This window comes from Dendrobium catenatum, unplaced genomic scaffold, assembly GCF_001605985.2.
Source record: "Dendrobium catenatum unplaced genomic scaffold, ASM160598v2 fragScaff_scaffold_998, whole genome shotgun sequence".
NCBI classification, from domain to species: Eukaryota; Viridiplantae; Streptophyta; class Magnoliopsida; order Asparagales; family Orchidaceae; genus Dendrobium; species Dendrobium catenatum.
In genome coordinates, this window is record NW_021319460.1 from 83,698 (window position 1) to 106,505 (window position 22,808).

The window sequence follows — 22,808 nt, forward strand, 5'->3', positions numbered from 1 at the left end:
GATTGAACCACCATGAGTCGAATGTGAGTCGAATCGATGTCAATTAGAATTTATTTCTGAATTTACTCGGATTGAATCGAATTTGACTCGATTGCACTCGATCAATTTCAATCAAAATATGGCGACCCCATCGGGCCTGATTTGTTCTCAATTGACATTATTTTTGAGTTTAATATCATTAAAATAATTTAATTGAGCCACATTGAACCCGAAATCATCTTCATTTGAGTTAAACCAAGTTTGATTTGAACTCATACCTGATCTGAGTTGATCCAAATTAATTCCAATTAAACTCCAAGCAGCTTTCTAATATATTTGAATTTAATTCCTAAATAAAGTAATTATATTGACGGTTGTGAGTGAGTGTGGTCTTCTTTTCAGCCAGAATCTCGCTATTCAGGAGATTTCTGCGACTCGAACAGGTATTGAGCAATGAGCGAATCTGTTTTCGGTGATTTCAGAAGCTGAAGAATGATGGAAAGAAAGGGCGGGCTTCCTTTTTTGGGCTCGACTGACACTTATGCCAAATGAAGGCTCTTGGTATTTTTTTTCTTGCACAGGTTCCCCCTCTCTCCGTCTCTTCCTTGTTCGCACAAGCAAGAGAAAGAGGCCGAAGCCCCTCCATTTCTTCGCTCCATCTCTGCTGCTCGTGAACTCTAGGATCAAACAGAAGCCCAGCCTCTGCTTCTCCTCTGTTCGGACCGAGCCAGGACCAAAGTCTCGTCGCCTTTCTTGCGTGGAAGCTGATGACTTCCTTTCTCCCTTGGATATGTAATCTCTTCTCCCTATATTTCTTCTTCTCTCATCCCTTCTTCTTCTTCGTTTTCTTCTTATTCTTTATTTCCTTCTTCTTCTTCATTCTTTCTTTTTGTTCGCTTCTCTATTTCTTTTATTTATTTATGTAAGAGTCATTTTGTCACTCTTGTGACTTGTTCTCTTAATGATTTTTTCAACGTTCATGTGTGAATAAATTATTTTTGTTATCCCTCTCATAAGTGTTGATGATGCCTCTTGATAGTAAGTTAGGGTAATACCTTTGGAAATATGATGAAGGGAGATGAGTACTTTCTTTAACATTGAATGGTATTTATTGTTGTAGTTTGTGCCTTGTTATCCATAAGTTGAATTTCATTGCAAGAATATGAGATAGGTGGCAAATTCTCAAAGCCCTAGCCCTATATTCCTCTTCGTTTACATATCGCACACAAAATATTTGATGAAATTCTCTCAAGAAAAGTGTTATAGTGAAATGTCTTTTTGTTATCTTGCCAAAATCTCATATGGATGCCAAGAGTTTTTGTCACCACTAAGAGCACTTGAAAGATTTTAGACATGATAAATTTTTCATCAAAGTTTGTTAGATAATTGAAGATAGAGTCTAAATATGTTCTTATAAACATTGTGCTCTATGCGTTTGATGAAATGTCTCTAAAAAAGGATTCATGATGGTTTTGCTCACATTAAAATCTTATTTAGTGGTCTTGTTGATATGAAAGCTTTCCTTTAGTGCATCATCTAGAAGATTGTTAATAAAAAAAATCTGAAAGGTGATGTTCACATACTTCTTATTGTTACAAGTTAATGTTGAATTATTTCAAAGAAGCTTTGATAGAAAAAGAAATGCATGCCAGCGGTTTGATAAAAAAAAAAATACTTCTAAAAGATCATACAATAAATTTATCAATGTTAATTTGAGGTCCACTTAGTAAAGAATAATTTATGTTTTCTGATGAATATATTTGTATGCGATCATAGATATGAAGCTTGGCGATGGGATTAAGTAACTTCATATATTCTAAATTTAAATGAGTAGATTTATAAGTTCAAAATAGATGTATTTTGTTTATAGATAATAAAAATACATGAGGGAGAAATAAATTTATTTTCTTTCATAGATTTATCGAATGATTTTTCTCCAAATGCTAGTTTTTTGTGTATATGTATAAATGTGAGTATAGTTTGGGAAAGCTAAAGCGTTCATACATGATCACATGCTTCTATTGTTTCATCAAAAAGTTCCTTAAGATAGTCTTACATATAGATTTGCTATCTAAGTGATGCATACAAAGGGGTGCATATAAATAAAGCATGTTTATATTATATTTCATCCTTACCTCTAAAGACTTTGTATACTTGAATCGTGAGAAATGCATGCTTACTCGTATATGCTATGAAACGATTGTTCTAAGTTATATCTATTATTATATGAAAGAGATATGTTCTTATGCCCTTAAAAAAAAAATACATTGCATGTGAAACTAGAAATGCATACCCATGTTGATGTTGAGTTCTAGCAAGTTTGTTCTCTTATTATGGTTTTGTGGAATATATATATAATCGTCGTGTTCCTTAACATTTATCTCCACGAGTAATTTCTAGTTATTTCATTCTTTTACAATTGAGCTATGATTTAAATCGTGAATTTTTTTTTAGTCTTTTGGAACATGTACACAATACTAGATGCATTTTATTTGTTGACTTCATAAATCATATCCATTGCATTTACTTAGTGATTAATGGTAATTTAGTTGATTGTGCATGAAACCAATCTTGTTTGTTCAACTCGTCATCATTAATAAAAGCCCATCATGTCATTTCATATTTCATCCTAAACATCACTATTTATAAACTTTCCAGGTTTCATAAATTGAAGTTCATTCTCATGTAAGGTAGTGCATGCATATCATGTGGTTACAACTATTATTAGGTTATACTCTTCATCCGATAAAATCATGTTAAACTTATTCTTTAATAATGTTATTGGGAAAGAATTGAGACTCCTTTCGTGGTTGGTGATCTATTTCCATAGGAATGTTACCTATGTGTTGCATCACTACTATGAGCCACAATCAAATCATGTGACCAAATATATAATTCTTTCGTGGTGTCTAAGTGATGTTTGCATGTATTATAGCTTCAAGAGAGATGTTTATATAGCACCTTATTTATATCATTTATGATCGATTGAGAAAATTTGTACATAAAGGTATGTTTAGGATTGTTCATTAGTAAAAGCATATTCATTATTAGATTGAATCTTAATATTATGTACGAATTCATTACCAAACTAGTTTCATGAGTTCATTGAAATTTTTACAATGTATGTTTAGAGCTATGTAGTGTAAGAAATGATGCTTATATCTTTGCACAATATATATGTATGATATCTCTTTATGTTCTATGTTGATAAATTTTCACATGCTTTATGTATAACATGGTTTATCGCCAATCCCCTTTACTTATATTAATGAATTTCACATGCTTTGAATTTATTCTTCTTGCACACTATGTGATAGCAAGTTTCTATATACTCACTATGTAGATGCATGTGTTGTGTCAATAAATTGCTATGTGATCCATGTATAAATTTTCTTTATGCTTTACATTAGAAAACCTTCACTCTGTTTATGTTTTAGTGGATGACATGTACTTGATTGATAAATATGAATTGCTAAGTAATTAGATTAATATCAACTTGCTTCTCTTTTTGAATAGTGCCTACTCTCACTCCATATTTGCCTTCTTTTTATTATTTTACGAGGTCATTGAGTCTTGCATATGCATTGATCAGTGGGTCATTTGCATGGGAGCTTCTAAGTGGGAATGCCTGAGTTAGGTACACCTTGATAGTCCTGTAGAGACTCCCATTGTATTGCTGAATGGTTACACATTAGCACACACATTTGACTGCTTTTACTTTCCCACCCAAATATATTTACTATGATGTTTAGTTAGCCGGCCATAGTTAGTACACTAACAAAACTTTGGCCTTGTGGGCCAAAGCTTGCCCCCTTAACATGAAACTTAGAGACCCTTATAGTCATTTTAGGCCTGTAGTGTAGGCCACTCGTATGTGTCATATGCATCATTTTTTCCCACACGAAGTGGGCATCGTTATGATGGTTTTTTTTTTAAATGATTAAATAACTCTAAAAATTACTTCTTAATGATTTTTCGGCCTCTAAATGTCTTTCACAAGCATGCTAAGAAAAATGTACAAAAATAAAATAAAATATGAGCTCTAGTATGTTTGGTAGCTTCTTTTGATTAGCTTCATGATTGCAACCCTTTAATAATTAGTGTGTTTAGTTACTATTTAAGCTTAGTGTAGAACCTTTGTCGTGATTTTCATTTTCTCCAACAATGACATAAAAGGATCTCTAAAAGTCACAAAACTAACTAATAAATACACTAATAAATTTATAATCAATTTTAAATAATTAAAGAACCAATCATAATGATAATTTTTTGCTAAAATTCATTAAATAACAAACATAAAGCTTAATAACTAGATGATTACCTAGCAACCGGGCCTACGAGGCTATTAACTTAGCCCTAAAGAGGGTGAAATAAACCTCATGGTCCTGGTTTAACAAGGGTAATTATCGTTTAACTTAAGTAAGCAATAGTAAGCTACCAACGAGTTAAATCCTTCAACTTAAATCTTAACTAATTCAAAAATATAAGAAGTACATATCAAATATAAGCACTAAGTATTAAAATTGGCTAATAAAATATAACCAACACAAAAGCCTCTAATTGAATTCATAAATCATTACAACTCCTTAAAAATCTTTAATTAATCTACAATCTCTAAAATTCCCTTAACCAATATACAACTTTAAAATTATTAACCACTCAAGTAGAATCTTAAAATATATAAAATACACCTTTCACCCTCTCCTAATATGATAACCTACATTAATTATGGTGAAACTAAATTAAGATCATTAAAATCCTTTCAACCAACCTTCTTGCGTTTAACAAATCATTAAAATACTAATATTTAAACTTTAACTAAAGTCTCCTAATTATGAGTAAACCAAAATAAACCTATTAGAGGAGCAAATGAATTTCAAGATATGCCTTAGTGCCTTAACTTATATAGAATTTATATTCACCTTTGTGCTTTAGTTTAAAAAATGTACAAAGGTCTATATAAATTGTCCCTCCTTTAGAAAAATTAGATCCATCTTTAGGGACCTAAACCAACTACATTAACCACCCAAGTGTTATAACTTAGGTCAGGTAGAACCCATATACATCTTTATATATAGTATGTCATTCCACTCTCATGTCAGCTTTTAAAAATAAATTTACCCTAGACATAGGAAGCTTAGGATTTTCTTTTCATGGTGGGTAGTAGGCTCATCTTAGTGGTGTCACCTTTAGCCATTCCTCGAGTCCTAGATTATTACAAAGGGAAGGACTAACCAACCCTTACCACCTTTTAATAATTTCGGCCTTAATTAGGAGCAGGATTGAGAATAGGCCATTTTCCCCTCAATTCTTTATAATCTTAGTATAAGTTAGGGCTTAAGCTCTTAGGCTCTTTATAATTTAATAACTCAAATTTTTATCCTAAGATCAAGTTTTAATTAATTCATCCTAAATGGATAAGCACTTAAATAGAAACTTGAGGGTTAATAAATTAAATAATAAGAATTCGACCTTGTAACTCAAACCACTCACCTAATTTGGGGTGGTTAGGTACTCATTTTTTCACACACTTAGGTGCTGGCCGGATAGGACACCTTTTATAGGCATTCTAGGCTAGGGTGTATGAAAATTCGTTAGGGATGTTAAGCCCTATAGAACTGGCCCAAGCTAACCAAGAGGGGGGGTGAATTGGTATTTTAAAAAATTCTTTTCACAAAGAAGTAAAATCTCATAAACCAAAATCATATCACAAGAAAAATAAGTGTGGAAATTAAAGTACGAAAGCAAGAAATAAGAATACATAAATTTATACTGGTTCAGTCAACTTGACCTACGTCCACTCACCGGAGGCGCCCTCCGAGTATTGCACTTGAACAAGAGCTTTTAAATAGAAGAGCTTCAAAGGAGCTCATTAATTGCAAGTTGTCGACTATATCGTCCAGGATGATATGGACATCGTCCTGGCCGATCAGTACAAATCCCATGAGATCGGCCAGAGCATCGCCCTGAATGCAAACTGGACGATTGAAAATTGGCTTGATCGTCCAGGACGATCTCACGATCTTCCAGGCCGATCAGTTCAAATCAGAGAAAAATCGTCCAGAGCATCGCCCTGAATTTGTGATGGCTGATATTTATAGTTCAGAAGTAACTAAGGTTTTTGAATAGATCATCCTGGTTGATCCTGTGATTATCCAGGACGATATGATCGTATCAATCATCCTTAATTACTTCCTTGATTTATCTGATTAATTAAGGCAAAATTGTGAAAATCATCCAGGTCGATCCATGATCGTCCTGGCCGATTACAAAAAATTACAGAATACCTTAATTGTTTATGGCAGGAATTTCGTGTATCGGCCAGGACGATCTGTTAATGAAGGCTGCCTTAATTAAGAATCCTGAATAGAATCTCTGTTTTAAACTAGATCGTCCAAGCCAATACAAATATCATTCTGGCCGATGTGAGTAAAAATAGAAATTCTAAGTCTCTCAAGTGTGTGTGTAGGGTTACTTAGCATCAGTCTCTTTGAACATTACAAATAGACGCAAGAAGAGAACAAATAAAGTACAAACTGACTCAACCCTAACCTACACAATCTTGAACTGGCTTCATTTGTTCGTCCGATCTTTGATTCCTGAAAAGTTAGAAGTAACAGGCAGTTCAAGAGACTCAATAGTGTTTGTCAATCATCAAAACATAAGTCATGAAAATATATTTGCAACAGTGTAGCTAAGATAACCTTTTACACTTTTTATTTTACATTTTGCATATGTGATGATATGATGATTGTTTATGGTTTGACTTTTTTTTATTTTCTTTTCTTTTTTTGATTGATGAGTGGGCACTTGCCCTTAAGTGGTTAGATTTTTTTTTTTTTAGAAATATCTTCTACAGGTGGCCATGTTCCTAAAGGATAACATAATAATGCTGTTATTATAAATCTGCTCTTTAATAGGTACAACGAGGAATGCTAAAAAGCCCTTGGGAATATGGCCCTAAGGACTAGGTTCTGGATGATGTGTGATTTTTGTTATAATTATGCTAATATGTATTTTTTTAGTAGGGGATCAATGTAATTTTCTTTTATATAAAATATAATTTGATCTAAAGTGTTGTGAAAGCTTATAAATGAGGTATTTTTAATGTGTTAGGGATTCAAAGCGAAATGAAAACCCTTTATAAGGAATTTCTTCTCACTTGGATATCCTATTGGATGATGCAACATAAGGAGCATGAAGGGAAAGAAGATGAAGATAAACAAAATACCTCATTTTTAAGACTTGCATCATTTCATAGGGATAGAATCCGGGTTGTTGTCGATGGAGCCCGGTCACCTCTACTTTTCAGTACTTATTGGGTTGTAAAATAAGTGGCATTTGCCACAGACTTTTGGATACTATGATTAATATTATTAATGTGATGATATGTTTACTTTGCTTACGCATTTAAACTTCATATTTTTCTTAAGTTTCTTAAATTGCTTTGTTTGGGTGTGGCTCGGACGGAGTCAATGTTAGGCTCTTTAGGTTGTAAATTTTTTATAAAGTTAAAATTTATTTAAGCAAGATAAAAAGTGAATATAGGATTAAAATCAATCAATTTTTCTAAAAAATTTATTATTGCATGACTCCTTTAAAGGGTCACTTTTTAAAATTATAATAAGTAAGCCTTGCTCACTTCACAGTGACTATTGACCAATCATAATTGGCCCTACCCTCACATGCATATCCTTGAGTCAATATATAAATTTCTCTTTTGCAACATAGAGGGATAGTTCACTTTGTATTGCATAGTACCATTCATGTCAGGTTTAATACCCATTTCCTTTTCTGTGCCTCCCACCACTCCTGCATTTGCATTAGACAGAACAACATGGATTTGATATGCTAGATGGAGTTTAGCTGGTACCCCTTTCTGAGCAAGGTGATAAATCCAGGTCGAGCTGCTTAGATCCCTTGTGGGATTTAAGCTGTAAGTCCCCTTACGGTGGATCGCATTAGTTAGGTTGTATATGTTAGTATTGTGTGTACAATACTACATCTTCTATAGATTTAAGATCTAAGGCTAGAGGTATAAGTGTACCGCTATACGTCTTATCGGTGGGTGAGTTCTCTATTCTTTAGAGGCTGTGAATCCCATCCATCTGCGTCACACGGATGATATCACCTCCATCTTTCTCTCACGCATACTTGAGGTGTTATATCTTTTTTTTTCAGTTTTCTCTTCTTTAGACCGATCGGATGTTGATATTAAACCGCACATGATAATTAAACCAAATTGAACATATCTTCCCCTTTGATTATGTGAGCCTAGAAATTCCCCTATGCGCTAAATCCATTTTGAGAGAATAATATAACATCCCTAATCGAGATTTTTCTTAGGCTAAGGTCTAAGATATAATTAACCACGGGGGCTTGTGCCCATGGAAAACCGATCCCCACATCAAATAAATCTCATTCGAGCTGATGTATCGAATGGGGGAAATCTCGTGATGTTTTGGGTTATATATATTATTATCCATCTAAGTGTGTAGGTGAAAGTCAATATCTCCCATGGCTAATCGTATGTATGACTCCATTTACTCTTCTATTGGCCTGCTTATATCGAGTGTAAAGGCCTACGATCATTTTGTCCTACGGTATAGTATGGTCGTATCCTTTGCTTTCGAACCCCATAAACATAATCCTTTCAGAGACCTACAACAGTACTTCTTTTGAGATTGTCATATATTCTTATTCAGACTTTGTAGGTTGTAGGGTTGATCAAAAGAGTACATCTGTAGGAAGATATGAGGGGAGGGTTTATGGCTTAGGTTCGTAGGAATATACTATTGAGAGAAATACAACCACCTCGGTATTTTATGATGCTAGTGGTGTTAAAGAAATCATCAGCAAGATGGTTACTGCTTTGGCAAAAGAGAAAGATGAGACGAGACATATTCAGGCTGAGATGCAGGTAGAATTGTGATCATTTCGAGCTGAAAATCAGAAGGAAAATGATCAGGAGTCAGTGCATGAATCACAGGGTAATGGAGAGATGGAAGATGATTAGATTTAAGTTGATGTTGAAGTTGTTGTTGGACTTTGAAGAACAAGCATTTGTTTGAGAATATATTGACATGAACTTTTTATTGTAGTTGAACTTTATTTTTTTAAGTTTATTTATGTTGAACTTTTATGTTTTATTATGTTTCAAAGTTTGCTTATTTTAAACTTTATGCTTTCAACTCTTTTAACATGTTTAGATTATGAATATTATGAGTTCATGCATTTTATTTTATTTATATTATGCATTTGTTATAAGTATCAATTGTGGAAATATTTGTAGACAATCAAGAGGCTATCAATTTTTATTTACCTTACTACAGGTTTCTGGCTGCCAAACCATTAGAAAATTTGATATCGAACAGTATCAAAAGCCGATGGAATAATAAATAAATCGCCAAAAATTTTCTACAGCTTTCCGATGGCCTATCAACCAAAAATTACCAGCGGTAAGTCCTCCACAAAATATCGTAGGTCAAACCGTTAGTAATGCCACTGGAAATCTCCGACGCTTTTTCGATGGCCAATCCACTGGAAATTATTGGCGATCAAACTGTAGGTAATGCCACTGAAAATCTCTGGCGACTATTCTACGAAAGCTGTCGCTCTAACCACCGCCACAACCAAAATGGAAAACCACTAAAAAGTCGACGGATTGTGTTTTATATACAACTGATACCGGCAAAAAAAAATTCTCCATCACACTGAATATCTACTGAAAAATGCCAATTTCCACCAAAAGAATCAATTAGTAATGGACAATGTTCATGTAGTGTATATCTAATATTTTCTTTTTAATCGTGGAATATTTAAATTGAGCAAAATTCTATTTACCTGATGTGAACCTTACCAATTCTTCCTTTTGAGAGGAATGATTTTATTATTTGAGAATGCCTTCAATGCTGAGATTTGAATGCCTCCAAAGTTGAGGTTTGATCGATGCATCTGTTTCAACGATTTTAAAATAAGAGGGATTTAAAATATTAATAAGGAAGATTTTTTACATGTTTTTTGATTATTTGGTTTGCCTTGGTTTAAATGTCAAACTAAGGTCAAGGATACTTAAAGATTAGTAGATTTGTCTAATTCCAAATTGGTAACACGATTAGATAAATCATTTTGTTCATCCTTGAGCAGGCGAACTTTGTCTTGAAGACAATTGATTTTGTATTTAAGAATATGAATGGAAGTTTTAGATTGAGCTTCAGCTTTAGAGCTAATTTTCTTATAAAATTCTTTCATAAAATAGAAGGGATAATCTTTTGTAGAAGAGTGGGATTTTTTTCTCTTCTTCTAATAGGAAAATGATCTTAATTGTCTCGTGTTTAAGGATCAAATACTTGACTAAGAATTTTGATAATTTTATCTTTTTGACCATTCGTGAGGGTATAAAGCTGGCCTAGACATTTTGATAAGTATGGTGGGATAATTATCTCACTGATCACAAATGATCTGATCTTCTTACTAATACTCAGCTAGAAGATAATACTTATTGTAACATTGAGGCTGTTTATACATTGATTCAAAATATCCTTGAACATTTTATAGGATATGTTACTAATAATAGAGATCAGATGCAATCTCCATTACAAAATTTAGATGTCCAACATTAACTCATTTTTATTGGCATAAGGATGTATTCTTTGCTAGGGTTATGAATCTTCTGGATGCTAGCAGTGATTATTGGAAGCTAAAATTTATCAAAGGATTACCTTTAACTTTGCTGAAAATGTCAAACATAATCTTTGCGATAATAAATGATATTTTTAAAAATTATCTTACCTTTGGTAATATTATTAACCAGTGTATTAAAATTGATATTGATCTCTAGAATGATATTAAATAGAATCAACATATTTGTAAAGAACAAATTCTTGATAAAATAACAACTTTGATCATTTTATAAACAATTTGCTTGTAATATTCCATCATCCTCAAAGAAAAATCCAAACATAAAAAAACTCAAATTCAGGAATATCACGATGATGTAAAATATCACAAACAAAAGAAATACTCCAAGAAGTATTTTAAAAGAAAATATCACAAAAACCCGAGTTAAAATTAAAGAAACCTGACATAAAAGAAGTTTGTTGTTTTAAATGTGGCAAAATTGGCCATTACTCAAATCATTGCACCAATAAAAAAACCTTAGTGAGTTAAAAATCAATATGGATTTAAAGTCTACCTACATGAAAATTCTTTTAACTTATGGCTCTAAATCCGCTGAACAGTCTTCCTTTTATTAAACTTCCAGTTCATACTATGGTAATCAAGCTGATACTTGATAAAATACCTGCAAAGGTTAGAAAAGCAGAGAAACTTGAAGAAGAAGAAGAGAATGAGCTGGAAAAGCTGTGTTTCCTTAATCTCTCGGCCATGTACAGTAAGTGAGTTTTATAGAGGAGGAGGAGACAGGTCGTTGGAATATCAGAGAGGTGTTGGAGGTCAGAGTCAGACCAGTGGTGACAGAGGTTATGTGAAGCGCTGCAGTCGGTGTGATGAACCGCAGGAGGTATATGGAATACCTTAACATCCCCTCGCAAGCTGATCATCTGATCTACATATGGTCAGTTTGGTCCGTAGTTCGGAGAATCGCTTGCCGGTAATGGGTTTGGTAAGTATGTCCGCTGGTTGATCGGCGGAATTGATGTGAGCAACCTCTATCGCTTTGCGGTTAATATGATCACTGATAAAATGGTGATCTATTTCAATGTGTTTGGTCCTCGCATGAAATATGGGGTTGTTAGACAATGCGATGGCGGAGATGTTATTGCAGAAAATCATCATTGGAGCTAGCTATGAGGCGTGGAAATCATGAAGAAGCCGATGGAGCCAGATCACGTCGGAGGTAGCTGCCGCTAGAACTATGTACTCCGCCTCTGTTGACGATTTGGCGACAGTTGACTGCTTTTTAACGCTCCAGGAGATGAGGTTGGGACCGAGATACGAGCAGAACCCTGTAATTGACTTCCGATCATCGGTGTTTGATGCCCAGTCTGCATCGGAATAGGTTGTGAGCGTTAGAGGCCCGGTGGTGATCGGCAAGCCATAATCTTGTGTGCCTCTGATGTACCATAAAAGACGTTTGAGTCTCTTGAAGTCGGATGTCGTGGGACAGTGCATGTGCTGACATATGACGTTGGTAGCTAAGGCGATATCCGGCTGGGTTATGGTAAGATATTGAAGGGAGCCTGCTATTTGTCTGTAGAATGTGGGATCTTCATGGGTTGCCGCTGCTGTCTCTGTTTTGGACTCCTTTGGTGAGATCGGTGTGTTGACCGGTTTGGAGGAGTCTAGACCCGCTGATTGCAGAATGTCTCTGGCATAATGGGACTGAGTGAGAAAGAGACCAGTTGATGTGGGCTGAATTTGAATGCCGAGGAACAAACTGATTGTATCCATTTGTTTGAGAGAAAAGGTTTGTCGGAGGCGAGAGAGTAGGTGCTGGAGGGTTGGTGGATGGTTGCCGGTTAGGAGCAGGTCATCAACATAGGCAAGCAGGTAGAGGTGAATGTCCTGTTTGCTGTAGACGAGCATGAACGAATCAGCTTTGCTGAATTGGAAACCAAATGTGAGGAGGAACGACGTCAATTTTTGGAACCATTGATGCGGAGCTTGTTTAAGTCCGTAGATGGCCTTCTTAAGTTTGCATACGTGAGCGGGATGCTTGGGATCAATGAAGCCAGGGGGTTGTTTCATGTATACATCCTCTTGGAGGTCTCCATGAAGAAAGGCATTGTTGATGTCCAGCTGATGGATGGGCCAGCCACGATGAAGAGAGATGATGAGCAGCACCCGAATAGTGGGCATCTTGGCCACGAGGCTGAAGGTCTGCTGATAGTTGATCCCTTTCTGTTGGGTGAAACCTTGAGCAACCAGTCTGGCTTTATAGCGGGCGAGGCTGCCATCGGGATTGTGCTTTGTCTTGTAAGTCCACCGGCAGCCAAGTATAGGTGTGTTCGATGGTGGAGAGGTAAGGCACCATGTACCCTGTTTTTGGAGCGCCATGAACACAGTCGACATCGCTTGTCTCCAGTGGGATAGGTTGACGGCCTCATTGTAGCTGGACGGAGTAGGACTCGCATCTGTAACAGCAAGTAGATCGAGAAATTTTCGTGGTTTAAGATGACCGGTTTGGAGGCGAGTTTGCATGGGATGTTTGTGAGCGGGAGGAGGTAAATTTGAAATTTGTGTGGGGGTGGGAATGGTAGTGGATGGTACGGGAGAGAGATTGGGTGTGGGTTGTTCGGGGTTATTCGTTGAGGGGGAAATTGAGGGTGTTGGTGGAGTGGGAGATTGAATGGAGGTTGGTATTAGGAGGAGAGGAGGAGTATAGATGGTATCGGATGTTGTAGAGTTGGTGGGAGGTGTCTTAGCGGGAAAGTGATGTTCATCGAACGTAACATGCCGGGAAATGTAGAGTTTTTTACTGTGTGGGTCGTAACAACGGTAACCTTTGTGCGAGCTGGAATATCCTAGGAAGATACAGTGAGTGGAACGGGGTTCAAGTTTGTGGGATGTCTGCGGTTTTAACCAGGGAAAGCAGGAGCAGCCGAATACTCTGAGATGAGTGTAAGAGGGAGGGATGCCGTGTAGTAGTTGGAAAGGAATTTGGTTATTTAGCGAGGTGGTGGGTAGATGATTAATGAGAAAATTTGAAGTTTGAACCGCTTCAGCCCAGTAGGTGGCAGGAAGGGAGGCAGCGTGGAGGAGCGTTCGGGTTGTTTCGAGGAGGTGACGGTGTTTCCTCTCGGAGACACCGTTTTGCTCCGGTGTGTATGGACAGCTGAACTCGTGGTGTATGCCTTGATTGCTTAGGAAGGTTTGAAAGTCATGACTGATGTATTCCCCACCTGCATCGGATCTTAAAGTTTAATAGATGTATTGAATTGAGTTTGGATGAGTTTATTGAATTGTTGAAACTTAATGGCTGATTCATTTTTTGTGTGCAATAAAATAGAGCCAGCAGAATCTTGTGTGGTCGTCGATGAAGACAATGTAATATCAAAAACCAGAGAGAGAAGGAACAGGGGAGGGACCCCAAACGTCTGTGTGTATTAAGGTAAAAGGGGTAGTTACATGAGCTGCCTGTTTTGTAAAAGGCAGTTTGTGGCATTTCGCCAACTTACAAGAAAGACAAGTAAAATCTAAAAACTTAGAGCTAATGCTAGGAAGAAGCTTGGATAGGCTGGTCATCGAACGAAGATGGGGATGACCCAATCGAGAATGCCACAGTGCTGTGTTGGTCGCCGTGGTGGATAGAGCACGAATGGAGGAGGAGCGAGGGAGGCGGATGGGATAGATGTCGTCTTGATTACGACCATGGAGCAGAGTGGTGTTGTCATGGAGGTCCTTTATAGTGAATCCGTTGGAATCAAAGAGAATAGAGCACTTGTTATCCTTGGTTAGTTTGGAGATAGAGAGCAGATTATAAGCTAGAGAGGGAACATGAAGTAGATTTGTGAGTTTGAGCTTACGGTTAGGATCGGGTAGGGGAAGTATGCCGGCGCCGGTGTGGTGAATGGGGAGGGATGAGCCACTTGCTGTAGAGATGGAGTCTTGTCCGTGATATGGGGAGGAGAGCTGCAGGTTGGCGATGTCCGGTGTCAAGTGCGTGGAGGTGCCTGAGTCGAGCACCCAATCGGTAGTCGTTGTAGATGGCGTTTGAGTGACGAGAGCTCTGTTGGTGGTGGGAGATGGAGTATAACTGGAGTTGTATCTGTGCCAGCAGGCCGAGGCAATGTGTCCAGTTTTTCCACAGATATGGCATACAAGTCTTTCTGTGCTTCGGGGTATTGTAGATGAGTTCTTGGTGGTGATGTTGTTGGTACTGAAGGTAGTTCCCATGCCACGATTTCCTCTGTAGTTGGAGTTGCGTCCTCTTCCTCTGGAGGCGTATAATTCCTGCGGCTCCGACGAGGAGGCGGGATCTTACTGAAGTTCATTTTGCAGGTTGATTTCTTCACTGCAAAGTAGTGAATAGAGAGATTCAAGAGTGACGGGCAGAGGAGAGGTCCGAATAGCGGCTTTGAATGGGTTGTATGAGGCTGGTAAGCCTTTCAGTGTATAGAGGATAATATCCTCAGTTTCAATGTGGCTGCCGGCAGCAGCTATGTTGTCTACCAATGCTTTGATTTTGGATAGATATTGAGAGATGGATTGATCTCTCATTTGTACATTGTGTAGTTCGTTCTTCAGCTGAATGACTCTTGACCTGCTTGTAGGTTAAAGACGCAGCTCCAATGCCTCCAGATCTTGTGTGAAGTTTGAAGCTGTATGATGTAGGGAAGTACAGAGGGAGATATTGTGGAGAAAAGTGCTGAGACAAGATTCCTGTCTACAAGTTTCCAGAGTTTATGATCAGCATTGCCGGAGTCAGAGGATTCAGTTGGACAGGGTAATGAACCGATAAGGTATTCTTCAAAGCCATTGGCGGCAAATGCCTGGTAGATCTGTAACCTCCAGATAGGATAGTTGTCTATGGTAAGCTACGTGTGTATGAGCAGCTTGAGGTTCGACATCAGAAACTTCAGAGGTGGAGGAGTGACGACGGCTGCCATTGATGAAGACAGAGAGGGCGTCATCTGCGACTGTGTGGAGGAATCTTGTTCCGTCATCATGCTGAGGGAGTCCAGGCTTACTGCTCTGATACCATGATAAAATACCTGCAAAGGTTAGTAAAGCAGAGAAACTTGAAGAAGAAGAAGAAGAGAATGAGCTGGAAAAGCTGTGTTTCCTTAATCTCTCGGCCATGTACAGCAAGTGAGTTTTATAGAGGAGGAGGAGACAGGTCGTTGGAATATCAGAGAGGTGTTGGAGGTCAGAGTCAGACCACGGCGACAGAGGTCATGTGAAGCGCTGCAGTCGGTGTGATGAACCGCAGGAGGTATATGGAATACCTTAACAATACTCACCCAAAGTCTTGTTGTAACCCTTTTAAGAATTAAAACTATTACAAATCCATTATCGAAATGTCTAGCGTTTATACCTTCATGGATGATAAAAAATATCAAATTATAAAAATTCTTAGCCAAGTCTCGGATTCTAAAACTCAAGATAAGATTATTCGCCATTTAGGTAGAGAGAGAAAATCTCTCCTACTCAAGATTATCCCATCTACTCTATGAAAGAATTTTATAAAAGAATGAGCTCTAAAGCTGGAGCACAATCAAGTTAAACTTACATTGATGATCTTAAATACAAAATCAATCGTCTTCAAGACAAAGTTTTCCTACTCAATGGTGAACAAAATGATATTTCTAATCGTGTTAGCAATCTACACTACAGGAAATTCATCAATTACCGACGGTTCTCCAGCCGTCGGTAATAATGGCGGCTTCACCGGCAGTTAGACTGCCGGTTTTTACCGGCGGTTTTTATCGGTGGTCTAGAATTAGAAAGTTGATACTCTTTATGAATCTCTTGCACCACAAAATTGTGAAAACCTGATTGGCTTCTTGATCCTAATCTTCCTACAATAACATCTTTGCAGAGAGCTATTTTACAAAAATAGTTTATTACTAGATTATCAATAAATCACATGTTAGCTTTAATTTGAATGCTCTTGTTGATAGTGGAGTCGATATGAATTGCATTCAAGAAAGCTTTATTCCTTCTAAATATTATGAGAAAACCACTCAACAATTAACATTAGCAAGTAGTGATCATACATGCCGATATAATACAAACCGACTAATCCTGCCATCTATCATGATATGTCTTATATTCATACAAACTTTCTACTTGTCAAGAATTTATCACAGTATGCTATCCTTGTACCCATTTTTTACTTGTGGTTATGTCAGTCGCTACTAATATGATTAATATAATTTCTAATCATTTTAATCCACCTTTTAAATTTTCTTTTATTTCTGATCCTAAAGAAATGCATGGTCCTAAATGAAATAAATAAAATTCATTAAGAAGACTTCATATTAATTTCTTTTTTAAGAAATTAATATGAAGCAAATTTTTAAAATCAAATCACCACCAATTACTGAAAAGATCTTTAAGGTTCATCAGGAATTCATTTCAAGATATGTACTGGTGATAATTCAATCTGGTTTTGGAATTGTAAAATTCATTGTGTTGTTTTTCCATACATAGACGAGTTAGACGAAAATCAATTCCCCACTAAGGCTCGAAATTCACAAATGAATAAAGATTATCTAAAAACTAGCTTGTCAAAATGAAATTTCAAATCTCTTGCAAAAATCACTTATTAGAAAATCTCGGTCACCTTGGCATTGCATTGCATTTTATGTTATGAATGCTGCTGAAAGGGACAAAATAAAACCTCGCTTGTTTATTAACTACAAACCACTCAATAAAGTTTTAAAATGGATTAGATATCCAATCTTCAATAATTGATATTTTAAATCATTTAACTAACGCTCATATTTTGTTCTAAATTCTTTTTAAACTCAAGTTATTGACAAATTCAAATCCAAAAATATGATCGATGCAAAATAGCATTTACAGTTCCATTTGGACATTATGAATGGAATGTGATGCGATTTGATTTAAAAAGTACTCCTTTAAAATTTTAGAAAATTATGAATGATATTTTTAATTCTTATTCTGATTATATACTTATCTATATTGATGATGTTCTAATTTTTTCTAAATCTATTCAATAACATTTTAAACATTTAAGATTATTTAAATGACTTACTCAAAAAAATGGTTTAGTTATTTCAAAGCAAAAAATTAAACATTTTCAAACCGAGATACATTTCTAATGATGCAAAATTTATAATGCTTGTATTCAACCTATTAATATAAATATTGAATTTGTTGATAAATTTTTTGAGAATATTCTGGATAACAATCAACTCCAATAATTTTTAGGTACTTTAAATTATGTTGCTAATTTCTATAAACATCAGGTTATTGATGCTTAACCATTATATCAACGGCTGAAAAAGAATAGTCCACCTTCGATTGACATTCATATACGAAGGCAGTCCAAATAATGAACAGTTATTAGGTCTGGTGACCGGACGTACGGTCGGTCACCAATGAGATCGCGCCACGTACGTGCTCATACTCTTTACTGCGCGGCCCGACGACTTGACCCGGACCGGAACCCGGGAATGCTATGTTCGCATATTGCTAGGTATTACTCAGTATTTGCTCAGTATTGCTTGACAATAACGAGAAATACCGTTCTGTGAAGACCAATACCGAGCAATACCGAGTAATACCGAGTTTTTCTAGAAAAACTCGGTATTACTCGGTATTGTTTGGTATTACTCGATATTGCTCGGTATTTGTCTTCACATAATGGTATTTCTCATTATTGCAGAGCAAAATCAACAAATACCTAGCAATAACGAGCAATACCTAGCAATACTGGTTTGTCATGGATTTAAAAAACGCACGTGCGACATACCCTCTATTCGTCAGGTCGGGTCCGCGGTTTTGTGCCTGCTACGTGGCGCGTTTTCAACGCGCGCCGAACGTAGCTCTACGTCCGGTCACCGGACAAAATAATAGTTCCCAAATAATAAAAAAAACATTTGAAAAACCTTGTATTAATCTTGCAAATCCCCCTTATTTTATAATCGATGAAGCATATGCATCAAATCTCGACTACGGAGGCATTCTCAAATAGCAAAATCCTTCCTCTTTAATACCAGGAAGATAATCAGTACGAATCATTTTTATACAACAACTTTCTTAACTATCAGAGTCTAAATTGGAAGAGTAATAAAGAGTAAACTCTTCAGAGAATTCAAAGTAAGAAGTAAGAAAAAATTTCATAAGGGTTGACTTTAAATATGCATTGACTAAGTTTTTCTTAGTGATGCAACAATTTGAGTAACAACCAATTTTGCCACATTTGAAACACTGAATTTCTTTTTTAGCAGGTTTCTTTTCACTCAAAGTTTTTGTGAGATTTTTTTAAAAATACTTATCGGAGTTTTTCTTTTGCTTGTGATACTTTTCATCATCTTGATAATCCTGGAATTTATTTTTTTATGTTTGGAAATTTTCTTCGAGAATAATGGAATATTACAAGCAAATTGATTACAAAATGCTCCAAGTTGTTTTTTCTCAAAAATTCATTCTTTACGAATATGTTGATTCATTTTAATATCATTATGGAGATCAATGCACGTTTTAATACACTGGTTAATATTATTACCAAAGGTAAGATAATCAAAAGAAAATTTTCCTGTATTATCGCAAAGATTCCGTTTGACATTTTTCAGCAAAAGGTTAAAGGTAATCATTCGACAAATTTTAGCTTCCAATTATCATTGCAAGCGTCTGGAATATTCATAAACCTAGCAAGAAATAGATCCTTCTAGCAACAAAAATGGGTTAATGTTGGACATCTAATTAAGTTTTTGTCATAAAGATCACATATGATCTCTATTATCAATAATACATCCTATTAAATATTCAAGGATATTTTGAATTAAAGTATAAACTACCTCAGTGTTGCTTAGTATTACTTTTTAGCATAGTCTTATTAAGAAAATCAGATCATTGGTGATTAGTGAGATAATTATACCACCATGCTTATTGAAATGTCTGGGCTTTATACTCTCATGAATAATAAAAAAAGATCAAATTATCAAAATTCTTAGTCAAGTCTCGGATCCTAAAGCTCGAGATAAGATTATTTGCCTTTTAGGAGAAGAGAGAGAAAAGATTTCTCTCTCCTACTCATGGTTATCCATCTACTTTATGAAAGAAGTTTACAAAGAATGAGCTCTAATGCTAAAGCTCAATCCAGTAAAACTTCCATTATTGATCTTAAACTCAAAATCAATCATCTTCAAGATGAAGTTTGACTTCTCAAGGATGAACAAATTGATTTATCTAATCATGTTAGCAATCTAGAATTAGACAAAGTTGCTAGCTAATCTTTAAGAATTATCTCCCTTTGACTGACATTTATACCAAGGTAGTCCAAATAATAATAATAATAATAAAGTAAAAAATCTTCATTGTATTAATCTTGCAAATCGCTCTTATTTTAAAATCATTGAAACAGATGCATCAACCTCGAAGGCATTCTCAAACGACAAAATCTTGCTCTCAAAAGGAAGAATTGGTAAGGTTTACATCATGTAAATGAGATTCTACTCAATTTAAATTTTCCACAATTAAAAATAAAATGTTAGCTATAGTTAAATTCATTATGAAAATTCAAAATGATTTAATAAATATTGCCTTGCTTTTACGCATTGACCATAATGCAGCAAAGTTTATTATTTAAAAATGATGCTAAAAATCTTGCTACTAAACATATATTTACTCATTGTCTAGCTTAGTTATCTATTTTTTATTTTAAAAAAGAATATATTAAAGATAGCTTAAATAATTTGCCCGACTTCTTAACTTGTGAATATTTGGACAATTAGGAATGGATTACCCCTAAGAATTAGGGCAATTTGCCACTGTTAACATAGTCTAGCAGTACACCTCACCTCCACTACTTGCTGCAGCTAACTAACCACATGGCTTTCGGTTTTCCACCAAAAGCAATGATTGGCTTTCGGTATTAACAGAGCATATATATGTGTACTGTAGCAAACCAAGGCATCAATGAGAAAATGGCTTAACTCATCTTCTTCTTCACTTGCTCTTTCTCTAACATGTTTGCAGGTGTTTTCTTGGTATCAGAGCAACTGTAAGCCTCACGGCTAAGTTTCTCGCTGTTGCATTATGGAATCCGGTAGCTCATCTACATCGGCCTCCTCTACCACGGAGGCGGCGGCAGTTCTCGGCACAGTTGTCATTCCTCCTCAACTGAAATTTTTGATGTCTACCATCAAGAATGTTATTACTATTCAGCTCACTCCAGAAAATCATCTATCCTGGAAGTCGCAGATCTTAAAAGTGTTTCGAGCAAACGCTTTTGAAGGTTACCTAGACGGCACCACTCCCTGCCCTCCCCGGCAGATCTCTTCGTCGTCCGGTACATTGATCTCTAATCCCCTCTTCTCCACTTGGATGCTAATAGATCAAAATCTTGCTGCCGCATTGTTCTCAACGATCTCGGCGCCTCTATTGCCTTATGTTCTTAACCTAGAATCATGCTCCGAAATCTGGCAAACGATTGGAAAACGTTTGCAATCGTCAAATCGATCCCGTATGCTACAAATCAAAAATGATTTGAACTTCATTTCAATGGCAAATAAGACAATGCAGCAATGCTTAACCGAAATCAAGCAAAAGGTTGATGCTCTTACAGTCGCCGGTTACAATATAGATCCTGAAGATATTATAATGCGAATTCTCACTAAGGCCAGTAAGGTAGAAAGACTAAGGAATTACGTTTGGGACGCTTCTTCCTACTTCTTAAAAGATTTTTTAGTAAGAAATATTAAAAATTTGTACTAAAAGCAGCTTTAAGAAGCAAGAAGAAAGCCGTCCAAACAAGCTTAGTCGATCTTGCTTGCTGAATTAACTTGACCAGGTCGAACTTAATATGAACGAAATTTTTTTGGATATTCATTTTAAAAAAATGTTTAATATATATAATATATAATAATATATATATTATATATAATATATATATTAATTTATTTATTTATTGCAGAAGCCTAATTTTGAGTTTAACTTTTATTAATATTATTTGTGTTTTCAGATAAGATTTAATGTCTAATTCAAAATGGATTCGAAAATCAATATCATTTGTTAAACGATTTATTTTTATTGGTTAATCAGCTATAATTTAATAGTGCCTGGCCTGTCTTCCAAGTTCGTAAATTCCAGTTGCTAGCTACTTGTAACATTAGTCTACGCAGTACACCTCACCTCCACTACTTGCCTGCACTACTAACCACATGGCTTTCGGTTTTCCACCAAAGCAATGATTGCTTTCGGTATAAACAGAGCTAATATATGTGTGTACTGTAGCAAACCAAGGCATCAATGAGATGGCTTAACTCATCTTCTTTCTTCACTTGCTCTTTCTCTAACATGTTTGCAGGTGTTTTTCTGGATCAGAGCACTGTAAGCCTCACGGCTAAGTTTCTCGCTGCTGCATTATGGAATCGGTAGCTCATCTACATCGGCCTCCTCTACCAGCGGAAGGCGGCGGCAGTTCTCGCACAGTTTCATTCTCCTCAACTGAATTTTTGATGTCTACCATCAAGAATGTTATTACTATTCAGCTCACTCCAAAAAATCATCTATCCTGGAAGTCGCAGATCTTAAAAGTGTTTCGAGCAAACGCTTTTGAAGGTTACCTAGACGCACACTCCCTGCCCTCCCCGGCAGATCCTTCGTCGTCCGGTACATTTGATCCAATCCTCTCTTCTCCACTTGGATGCTAATAGATCAAACTTGCTGCCGCATTGTTCTCAACATCTCCTCGGCGCCTCTATTGCCTTATGTTCTTAACCTAGAATCATGCTCCGAAATCTGGCAAACGATTGGAAAACGTTTGCAAGCGTCAAATCGATCCCGTATGCTACAAATCAAAAATGATTTGAACTTCATTTCAATGGCAAATAAGACAATGCAGACAATCTTAATCCGAAATCAAGCAAAAGGTTGATGCTCTTACGGTCGCCGGTTACATATAGATCCTGAAGGATTATAATGTATACACTTAATGGCTTGCCGAATCCTATCAAGGTTTTACAAACAGCCATTCGGACAAATTTACAGCCCTTGAGTCTTGATGACTTCTATTCTTATTGTGTAGTGAGAAGAAACGAATCTTCAGAATGCAGTTACTCTCTTCGTTCTGTCCAGATTTCTGAATCCGGTTGCATTAGCTGCTACATCCTCCGCAGCTCGTCTCGGCACCCTTCCGTTCTCAACGAGTGTGGAGATTCAACCTGCTCGCGATG

The 22,808-nt window shown here is 36.2% G+C and overlaps 1 long non-coding RNA gene across 1 annotated transcript; it reads left to right on the forward strand.

Annotated features, from left to right (window-relative positions):
* The first annotated feature begins 371 nt into the window (after nucleotides 1-371).
* Nucleotides 372-7,384, forward strand: LOC114580394. Its single transcript, XR_003701775.1, has 2 exons — nucleotides 372-771; nucleotides 7,096-7,384. It is a non-coding gene; the product is annotated as an uncharacterized LOC114580394 (long non-coding RNA).
* The last annotated feature ends 15,424 nt before the right edge of the window (nucleotides 7,385-22,808 follow it).